Here is an 11,448-nt window from a genome sequence, read left to right as displayed (position 1 = left end):
TGAAGCTCGCGCCCCACCTGGGATGTTTTCACGCCCCCCCCTGGGGGGCGCGCCCCACAGTTTGAAGACCTCTGCCCTAAGAACTACCACCCTATCCCTAAAAACTACCCTGATTCCACCCCTGAGCCCTAAAAACGACCCGACCCCCCCCCCCGAGCCCTAAAAACTTCAAGCCCTGAAAACAACACCAACCCCCCAAGCCCTGAAAACTACACCCAACCCTTAAAACCTACCCCCAGGCCCCTAAAACCTGGCCCCAGCCCCACTTACCTCACCATGTCCTCTCCCGATTTCTCCTGCTTGCACCCATTCCGGCAGCTATACCACGCACTGACTTAACCACGCATATGCATGGTTAAGGCAAGCGTGGTAGTGCTTGCATTGTTGGGACATGCATGGCTCTGCCCGTGTTGTTCCGTACGTTTTCCACATAGAAGATAATATTTACACGGCTAAGCATAACATGTTCAATAAAGAATGTACCAAATTAGCATAACATGTTCAACAATTAATGCATGATATTACTTACACAGTGCCATTGCCCACTTCTCTGGGGAATTTGGTGGCATTGTTTGCAACCATGTGGCACTTTAGTCACCCCACCACAGCAAACACTAATTCAAGAACAGAAACCTCTGGCACTCAATCAATGTGCAAGCTGCGTGCCATGCTAAGAGCATCTTCACTGATATGTGCGCTGCCTTTTCTGGAACCACATGCGAAACCTATATATTTCGAGTCACCTCTTGCATGTCAACTGATTGCTGTGGATTTTGGTGAAGTGGCTTCTCAGTAAGTGAAATAAACTCACACTGGCACTACATGTGTATCTGGGGCATAGAATCTCAGACACTGTCACTTATTCCTTCACCACATCACAATAGACACATACATTTAATTATGAAATAATTTGTGTATAGAAGAATGAAGTGTATTTTTAAGGCAATCACTTCTTGACAAATATCTCATGATTTTGTTGCAAGTAGTCTAGGTATGCCTTCTCTCCCCCATTCTCACCCCTTTCCGACTTCCATCTAGACAGCATCAGTAGGGCACAAAGACGTAAACGTTTGGTATTCTTAATTTGGGCTTTAGATGTCTTGAATTTATGGTGGAGGGATGTGCTTTGGATGTCTTGAATTTATGGTGGATGGATGTGCTTTAGATGTCTTGAATGTATGCTGGAGGGATGTGCTTTAGAAGTCTTGAATTTATGGTGGAGGGATGTACTTTAGATGTCTTGAATTTATGGTGGAGGGATGCGCTTTAGATGTCTTGAATTTATGGTGGAGGGATGCGCTATAGATGTCTTGAATTTATGGTGGATGGATGTGCTTTAGATGTCTTGAATGTATGGTGGAGGGATGTGCTTTAGATGTCTTGAATTTATGGTGGAGGGATGCGCTTTGGAGGGATGCGCTTTAGATGTCTTGAATTTATGGTGGAGGGATGCGCTTTAGATGTCTTGAATTTATGGTGGAGGGATGCGCTATAGATGTCTTGAATTTATGGTGGATGGATGTGCTTTAGATGTCTTGAAGGTATGGTGGAGGGATGTGCTTTACAGGTCTTGAATTTATGGTGGAGGGATGTACTTTAGATGTCTTGAATTTATGGTGAAGGGATGTGTTTGGATGTCTTGAATTTATGGTGGAGGGGTGTGCTTTAGATGTCTTGAATTTATGGTGGAGGGAAGTGCTTTAGATGTCTTGAATTTGTGGTGTAGGGTGTGCTACTGTATTCCCCAAAATGTATGTGCATGATTATTGCAACCTGTTACATGCTGCACAACAATGCAATGCAACAGGGCTTAAATGAAGAACTCACCCATGAACTATGGCCCTATCCAGGTTCCTGGAGTGGGACATAGAACAGAGGTCAGGGACTGCATGTATGTGATGAACTAGTGGATTCATTTTTCACCTGAGCTGTGAGTTTGGTTGCTGCATCCCTGTGGATGGACAGTGCCCAGTTAATGACAAATGGTGGACTTTGTCCCCTTCTGCATATACCATCCTGAGGCAATACCATTGGACTAAAATGATGTCACAATCATACAAGCAATTCTCATAGCGATAAGCGTACATTAAGTCATAACATTTGTTATCAGGCATTCTTTTATTATATATTGTAAACACAATCATTATCCCCATACAATATAACACTATTTATACAAACATTTTTAACCATTGAGTGTTGTTGCATATATTGTAAAACAAGTCCATTACAGACTTCTCTTTCTCTGCTATGTCTGTGGAGATCTCAGTGCACGAGGAAGAGATCTGTAAATTAGGGGCAGAGACCTCCACATGCCACAACAAACAGGAAAATACATACAGGAACATTCACCACAGCAGAAGTCTCCCCTTTCCTGCTACTCTTAGGTCCCAAAATTCCCCAAAATGTCAGAGAGACATGAAGGGATGGTCCCCGGCTATTCTGATGGAGAACTGTAAACAATTGTGAGGGGATTTCTCAGCCAAAAGGGGTCCTGACTCGAAACTGGGATATGCAGTGGGGGCAGATCTAAAGAGACATCGCTGCACACTACAGTGTATTAGATGTCCATATTGGCAGAGTGTCTCAAACAGGGAGGGCCATTGTCACTAGACGTGCCTGAGCGAATAGGAGTGCTGTGAGTAAACTCCCAGCCTCCTACCCTCCATGCTCGGCTGGACGCATTTGAGAAGCATTAAGTGGGTGCTTCTGATACGTATCTGATCATATAAGTGCACCTATATTCTGGAAGTGTGGTCCAATCATGTCTCCTTTGTACTATGTGTTTTCCGTTCATGTTATCTGTACTGTAGGTCATTCTGTCAGATGAATTCATTGGATGAGCCGTTTTTTGTTGCTTTAAATCTCATTATTTTTAGGTCTCGCCTGAGCCAGCGCATGCGCTGCTCTGCGAGACATTCAGTAAGTGGGGTTTTCAAAGTGCTACCACACGCTTTTGCTGGCCTCAGGCTTGCGGTTACGCGCGTGTGCACGCGTGCAGCCGCCATCTGCTCTTCATGGCTCATTAACTCTACACACACAACCCGCCCCCCCCTCTTCCTCATTAAGCATGAGATCACTTTCACTTTCGCTGCCATGTCATTTTCACGGCCGCGCAGCCAATGCTTGGTTTAAGGAGTGTTTTGCTTAGCGATGTTGCATTAATGTTTTTCTTTAACTTTTCTTACGCTATTCTGGGTTTAAATCCTAACCAAATAAGCATGTTTCTGCATCAGGCTTCATGGCTCTCGCACGGTCAGTGGTATTCCGTGTCTTACAACACTCCAGGGCACACCAGTGAAATGTTTCCATGAGGTCGGGCTTTTAAGAGTAACTGAGTAATGTAACGGAGTAACGTGTCAGAGGCCTTTGCTCACATCAGAAGCCTGGCACTTCCGATGCACACACGTCACTACACTCCCTCGCCTTAGTTAGGAGTCGCTACGGCTGGGACTCACCTGGTGACGTGTAACCAGCTATTTATAAACAACGCACCCAGTAACGAGCACGGCTCGGCAAAACGAGGCCAGAAGAGTTCAGCTATGTTTATTTATAGCGCCGCCGATATAATCCATCATCACGTTTTCATTTGGCGACCTTTGCTCTATGACCTCTGCCCCTCCCATTATTGCTGCTGACTATTTATCGATCACACGAGATGCATCGCCAGTTTTACAAATAAGCACAGCTTCACCGAACTCTCTCAACCCTACAAAGACGTGCTAACACACACACTTGTGGTACTAGAACGAAGACAACATACACTCCTAAAACAAGCCGACACATCAATATGGGAATACAATGGTCTATTTTACAAATAGCAGCGGAGCTGCACCCACCGCTTACTGGACAACTTAACTTCTCCTATCATGTGGATACATTACGCAGTATTTTTATTTTATCTAATTAATTATATCAATATGGCGTGTATATTTACCACGATTATTATTATAATTAATATTACTATCCGCGGCAGGCTTGAGTAGGACTAGATATAGAAGTGAAACGGGTACTCATCCGATGCGGGGACTGGAGTTAGAAAACGGTGTTGATATTTCTTAACATACGTGTCTCCCCCTCCAAAGCCCTGTAGGATGGAGATAGAATACATTTCCATTTGATTGGTGTAGCAGGTAGGGAGGAGGGGCAGATCTTCTTCCAAAGCACTTACAGTACACATGGTACCAGTCCCTCTCTGGCCCTGGTTCACATCATGCCCAAAGCGGGGGCACCCATGACTGATCAACTTAAGACCCATGCCAATTATTGCTTGTGCAGACAGAACTGTGTTCATACCCAGCACCATCATCCCTGCCCAAACGCTGGAGCGGCATTGCTACTGTCCCTCTCTTGCCCAGGTTCACATCAGACCCAAGCCAGGGGCATCCACAAATGATCAGCTCAAGTAGACCCAAGCCAATTCTAGTTTGAGAATAAGGATCTGTGCTCAGGTGTGCACCCTGACTCACTCTCACTGACTGACACTCACTCTCTCACTCTCATTGACAGACTCACTCTCACTGACAGACTCACTCTCACTCTCTCACTGACAGACTCTCTCACTGACAGACTCACTCACTCTCACTGACTGAGAGACTCACTCTCACTGACTGACATACTCTCACTGACAGACTCTCCCACTCTCTCTCACTGACTGACTGACAGACTCACTCTCACTGACTGACTCACTCACTCTCTCTCACTGACAGACTCACTCACTCTCACTGACTGACAGACTCACTCTCACTGACTGACAGACTCACTCTCACTGACAGCCTCACTCTCACTGACAGACTCTCTCACTGACAGACTCACTCTCACTGACAGACTCATTCTCACTGACAGACTCTCACTGATAGACTCTCACTGACAGAACCTCTCACTCTCTCACTGACAAACTCCCCCACTCTCTCTCATTGACTGACTGTCACTAACAGACTCACTCTCACTGACAGACTCACTCTCACTGACAGACACTCACTGACAGACTCACTCACTGACAGACTCACTCACTGACAGACTCTCCCACTCTATCTCACTGACTGACTGACTCACTCGCTCACTCTCACTGACAGACTGACTGACTCACTCTCACAGACAGACTCTCACTGACAGACTCACTGGCAGACTCTCACTGACAGACTCACTCTCACTGACAGACTCTCGCACTCTCTCTCACTGACTGACTGACTCATTTTCACTGACAGACTTTCACTGACTCACTCTCACTGATTCACTCTCTCATTGACTGACTGACTGACTCTCTCTCACTGACTCTCTCTCACTGACAAACTCTCACTGACAGACTCTCACTGACAGACTCTCTCACTCTCTCATTGACTGACTCTCCCACTCACTCTCACTGACTCACTCTCACTGACTCACTCTCACTGACAGACTCTCACTGACAGACTCTCTCACTCTCTCACTGACTGACTCTCACTGACATTCTCTCACTGACTGACTCACTCTCACTGACAGACTCTCACTGACAGACTCTCACTGACACTCTCACTGACTCACTCTCACTGACTCACTCTCTCTGACTCACTCTCTCTGACTCACTCTCACTGACTCACTCTCACTGACACTCTCACTGACTGAATCTCCCACTCTCTCTCACTGACTGACTCTCCCACCTTCTCTCACTGACTGACTCACTCTCACTGACTCACTCTCACTGACTCACTCTCACTTACTCACTCTCACTGGCTCACTCTCACTGACAGACTCTCACTGACAGACTCTCACTCTCACTGACTGACACTCTCTCACACTGACTGACTGACTCTCCCACTCTCTCTCACTGACTGACTGACTCTCCCAATCTCTCTCACTGACTGACTGACTCTCCCAATCTCTCTCACTGACTGACTGACTCACTCTCACTGACTGACTCTCCCACTCTCTCTCACTGACTGACTGACTCACTCTCACTGACAGACTCTCACTGACAGACTCTCACTAACAGACTCACTCTCTCTCACTGACTGACTCACTCACTATCACTGACTGACTCTCCCACTCTCTCTCACTGACTGACTGACTCACTCTCACTGACAGACTCTCACTTTTTTTTAAGTACTCCTGACAGGAGACACCAAATGTCAGGTATGTCCCTGTGCCCCAACTGTTTCAGTCCATCTAGATCAATAGGCCATGTTAGTAAAAAAAAAATCAGTATCCAATTTTAGCAAGTTAACCTCCAGACAACTCTCTTCTGCCCATCTCAAATGTTTCCCACATTAATTCCAGGTCCCTTCCTGAAAATCACCTGCATATTTCTGACTATATGAAAATAATTCCTCCTATTTTCTTCCTCACAGAGACCTGTTTAAGAGCTCCTCAGTAATAGACCTTGCTCTAGCGGTCCCAACGGGGTACTCTATTTGCAATGTAGACTGCCAAGTATGTCCAGGTGAATGAATCACCACCATTTTATTCCTCCCATCCTACTTGTTCCATCACCTGCAAATCTGTATAGGTTCCTGCAGAAGCCTGCAAATATATTATAACAAGCATTGGCATAGCTAATAGGTCTCGCCTTTGGGACCTTATAAGTGTTTAGCCATGCAACAGTTGATGTTGTTGCACCAAGAATATTATGCTGCATAACTAAATACTTATAATGTCCCAAAAGCGAGACCTATTGGCTATGCCAATGCTTGTTATAAACATGTTGACAGTTTGGTATTGGTATATTTGCAAAATACAACTTTACAATAAGAAGGTTCATAAACATACTGATTTTTTAAACGCCACTTGCGGTGTAATCTGACGGAGTTAGATATTACTAACACGGAGGCAGCTGTTTTCAGCCTATCCTTTACGAACCACTGCACCCTAACAGGTTTTTAGGTCTCGCCTAGCGTTGCTCTGCACATACGCAGCTCGCATGGCGAGATTTATTGTCAAGGAGGACTTTGAGAGAAGGGCTTCAAGCCCCGCCGCTTATTTCCATTGGCTTGCGTCACCGTTTATGGTAAGCGGTGGGCTGCCTTTGGAAATAAGCTTTCTTTGTTGCCTCCTTTTCACTTTTTTGTCCGGCCCACCCGGACTGGCTCATCTGCTTTCCTTCTGTCGTGAAGGTATTTCTTATCTTTGTGGGAGCCATATGTTTTCACTCAGCCCCGTAAACACGGGTCTGAGTGAAAACAGATGGCTAGCGCTTTTTTTGGCCTGTTTTCATTCCCTGGTCGGACTGTGCCTTTCCACCAAAAATTATCTTCTGAATGGTTCTGCATACGCAGTAGTCTTGTGAAGCGATAATGAAAAGCCGGCAGCCTACCCACTCCTGATGTCTATCGCTAAACAGCAGGGAAGCAGACCGTCGGGCCATTTCCACTTGCTTATGGTACCGCATCCGTGTCGAAGAGTCTAATAAGCAACTAATCTTCACCCACACCTCACGGAATGTACGTAGGTATTAGGGATGCAGAAACATCCTGGCCATTTTATCAAGAATTAAACTTTACCGGCTCCAAGCTGCAACCCACACACCGTGATATGGTATGCGGCTTGAACCATGTTTACAGACCACGGAAACCTCACAGCCAATCAGCAAATCGAAATTCTATGCAAATCACTAGGATTGGTTGAGGTGTCGAGAATGCTCCAATCCTATATCTCCTAAGATGTCACGTGTTCGCCCACTCCCACACATGTCCTCCTTCGTCGGATAGGCCGTCAAGCGATCTGGAAGTATTAAAATAACAAATGTTGGCTGTTGAAAGATCAAAACAACATTCAACAGACATTGGGTTGAGTTTGTGGATGGTCTTAGTAAGTAACACTCGTGGTTAATGTTCTCACTCTCCAGTCGAAAGTGACCGATATAACAGGTACGTGTAATCCTCGAGAAAGGATTCTTGAAAACTGTAACTTTAAATTTCTCAATACTTTTTACTTTTTTTAAATTAATTTGTATATTGTGTTTGTACAAATATCGGTAGCCCTGTTAAAGATGTCTGTTCACACTTTTATTCCGTTATCGCGATTATAGTAATTTTATTTTCGCTTATCTGTTTCATAGCTGTTCGCTTCTGCTTGATTTCTTCATATGCCATTTAATTAATAACCTGGTTTACCCACCTCGGTAATTTTGTTGAAATACGTGTTTAGTCTTGTATATTTGATATCGCCTGGACCTGTTTGGGAGTTTGTTTGGTGGACTTGATTAAATGCTGTGTGACTGCCATCAACATTCTGATCAGGTGCACCACCTACACTGGGATATTACAGCACCTAGTACACCTGCATTCAACACCTTTTTGAAGGGGTGACTCCTGTGTGATTGTCATGAACATAGTTACTTAGCCTGTGGCTGGGTTCCTCCAGTCAGCGATGACCTACTAGTTGATCGAAGAACTAACATAAACTTAACCATTTTGAAAATGGCCCAAAATAATGTTAAAATTGGAGGGAAAAAACTCTCCAGAAACCCACATAAATTGAGGGTCAGGGCATTAAAGAGGAGTGGTGCTATGAGGGGCATAGCTTTAAAATCACAGTCTGACTGTCAATATACATATTTATAAAAACAAATCTGCTGCCAAGAAATTTGGAACAAGGACGTATGTGACAGTAAATGTGTTCTAAATGAATTGGCCTCAAAAAGGCTGCATTTAAAAAAATCTTAGTGGGTTAAACCACCAGCTGCAGACATATTTGGTTGCCCAGCAATTTTGAGAGGTATTATAATAGCAATAAGATAACTCAAGTGGTTTGGTTAACATTGTTCTGGGGGAGTTCTGTGTTTTGTCCAGTCACAGTTTTGACTCGTAAAGTAGCACAGAGGGTTAATCTGCCTTCTGCAAAGCACATCCTGCAACATGCAGACCACAGATTTGTATTTTATGTGGAAAGGCATGTGTGCTATTACTTTTGACACTGAGATACATTTTTTTACTTCCTGTTCATAACTTGCCCTCCTTTTAATATAGCACAATAATCTATTTATCCCTGAGTTAAAGTATGTATTGGAAGCTTTTCCAGAGACGTATATAGTGTAAATTGTTTAGTGATATTTCCAGTCTTTAACCCCGCTACATTTCAGGTGCAAATTTGCTCTGAATTCTGCCAACTAAATCAAGCATGAACACAGTATGGCGTCCTTCTGCAATTCTTATTCCGTTCAAGGATCATGGAGCAAGAAATATTCAAAGCACTGCAGGAGCTTCACTCAGTCAGCACTCATAGAGGAACCTATTGCATATCAGACTTAATGCAGCTTTCGATGCAATGAACATGGTTGGACTGTGGATGCGTTGTGTTATAAGAGCATTATTTAACAAATACATTGGCAGTGCAGATTAGAACTGGAACAGCTACCCCTCAGTGTATACCACATTAGTTCTTGGGAGCACGGTAGTGGACCTGTTCTCTTTCTAATAGCTCCCCGTCCCCCCTCTCTATAGTGTGTGGTGATTAGAACTAAACCTTTTACACCACACATAGTGACTCAAGAATTGGAGAAGCAGAGTAGTTTCATTATGCATCCTTACATCACATGTCAGTTACAACCATGCTGTTTAATCTCCATATCTTGCATGCTTACAATTGAGTATATGCGTTTAAGGTTTGTCACTGTGATTTAGGTCAAATTCATTCCCCACCGATACATACATTCATAATAAATGTCGCTTTTGTGACTTTGGCTGGGAAAGCGTAGCTCATATAGTTTGTGGTTTGTCAAAATTTGAATCTGCACGTTTAATTTATGTGCTACTATCGAATTATTGATTAGGACTCCTCCCCTTTTTTTTACTGTCTTTCTACTGAGTGCTTATTAAATGCATGGGAAGTATTTTACTAACATTACAGTGTGGCACTGTCTAATCTATATGAATATTCAACACGATTTTTAATGAGCAGCCTCGTGACTAATGTGTTTATATTTTCTGAAGTGATTTCTGAGTCTGGCATGTAGTTAATTATTTTTGTTTCCATTAACGTGGTTTTAATTGCCCATCAATAAAGATGTAAACGTCGAGAGATTGATTAGAACAATAAGCTTCTGTTGGTGGAAAAAACATCTATTCACCAAACCTGAGAAGATTCTATTTTGGGCTGGACATTATGCTAATTTCTTCATAAAATAACATGGTTTTGTTTGGAGGAAGCCAGTTTAGCCAACATTAAGTTTGTTTGACAGCTAAACGTGTTCCTTTAATCAGCCAAGCCCGTGTGTGGGGACACAAGGAATACATTTTCAAAATATACGTGAAGTTGAAATTTGAGCGATAACTCATGCTAGCTGAAGGCTTGATGCGGAGGTTGCCTTGGTGTCAGTGTCCACTTGCTACTACTGCTGTTGTTTCTTGAGTCATATAAAGGCATTTAATCAAATATGCTAATAAAGCTTTTTATGATGTTCTCATTTCTGCTGCATGTGCCCTGAGAGCAGTATTGTTTTTCTGTTTTAATCAATGATGTCTGTGCCACTTGGGCAGTAGGTCTGCTGAACAAACCAGTGCAGCTCTGCTCTCTGTGACCTGAGATCATGACCTGAGGTTGTGAGACTTGCGTTGCTTTTAGTTTTTCAACCCTGCCCTTTTCAAGTAGATCTGCAGTTTCAATATATAACCGAGGCCCTGGTTGGGAGGGACACGATGGAGCTAGTAAGGGAAGTGGAATCTAGAAATGAGGAAATATGATGTATACAGCTTAAAAAATGATGGGGAGTGTGAAATTGCATGCTAATATTCGCTTTGAACAGGTGGTAATGCCTGCAGCATTTTAGCCACTTCCAAGATCAATACTACTTTCTTGAGAGCGGAAACTTCAATTGGAAGGGTTGTGGCGCCCCGGTCAGGGCGACTGACTCTGGAGATCACGGTTCGATCCTCGGCGCCGGAAACCGTTTAGCCCAGCAACATGTGACTCTGGGCAATAGCTTGCTTAATCTGCCCCACAGCGCCTGGAGACCCTTATGGGTGATTGTTCGCGCTTTACAAATGTGGATTATTAATGTTCTAAGAAGACATTGCTGATGCTTATAGCCTTTTACACTAGTTTTGAATGAAACAACAGCCCACTTGCTTGTTCTGCATGAGGCCAATATAATTTAAAAGCAGGTATTACCTATTACAGGACTTGGTGGAGAGAGCTAGAAATCTCTCTCAAAGACCTGAAAAAACATGGGGGCATATTATCAAGCACGGCGTTAAAATTATCGCCGCTTTAGCGGCAGAAAACTGCCGCTAAAGCGGCAATAATGGGCTTGATAATATGCCGCAGAGAATTCCAATTGAAGCCCATGTTGACACCAGAACATGGGCTTCTATGGGAATTCTCTGCGGCATATTATCAAGCCCATTATCGCCGCTTTAGCGGAAGTTTTCTGCCGCCAAAGCGGCGATAATTGTAACGCCATTTCTTGATAATATGCCCCATGGTGAGTGTTCAGGATCTGGAACAACTCTGCTAATTAAGCAGCTAGCAAAGAAGTTG

Source organism: Triturus cristatus, chromosome 3_2, assembly GCF_964204655.1.
Source record: "Triturus cristatus chromosome 3_2, aTriCri1.1, whole genome shotgun sequence".
Classification (NCBI taxonomy): Eukaryota; Metazoa; Chordata; class Amphibia; order Caudata; family Salamandridae; genus Triturus; species Triturus cristatus.
This window is presented reverse-complemented; position numbering follows the sequence as displayed.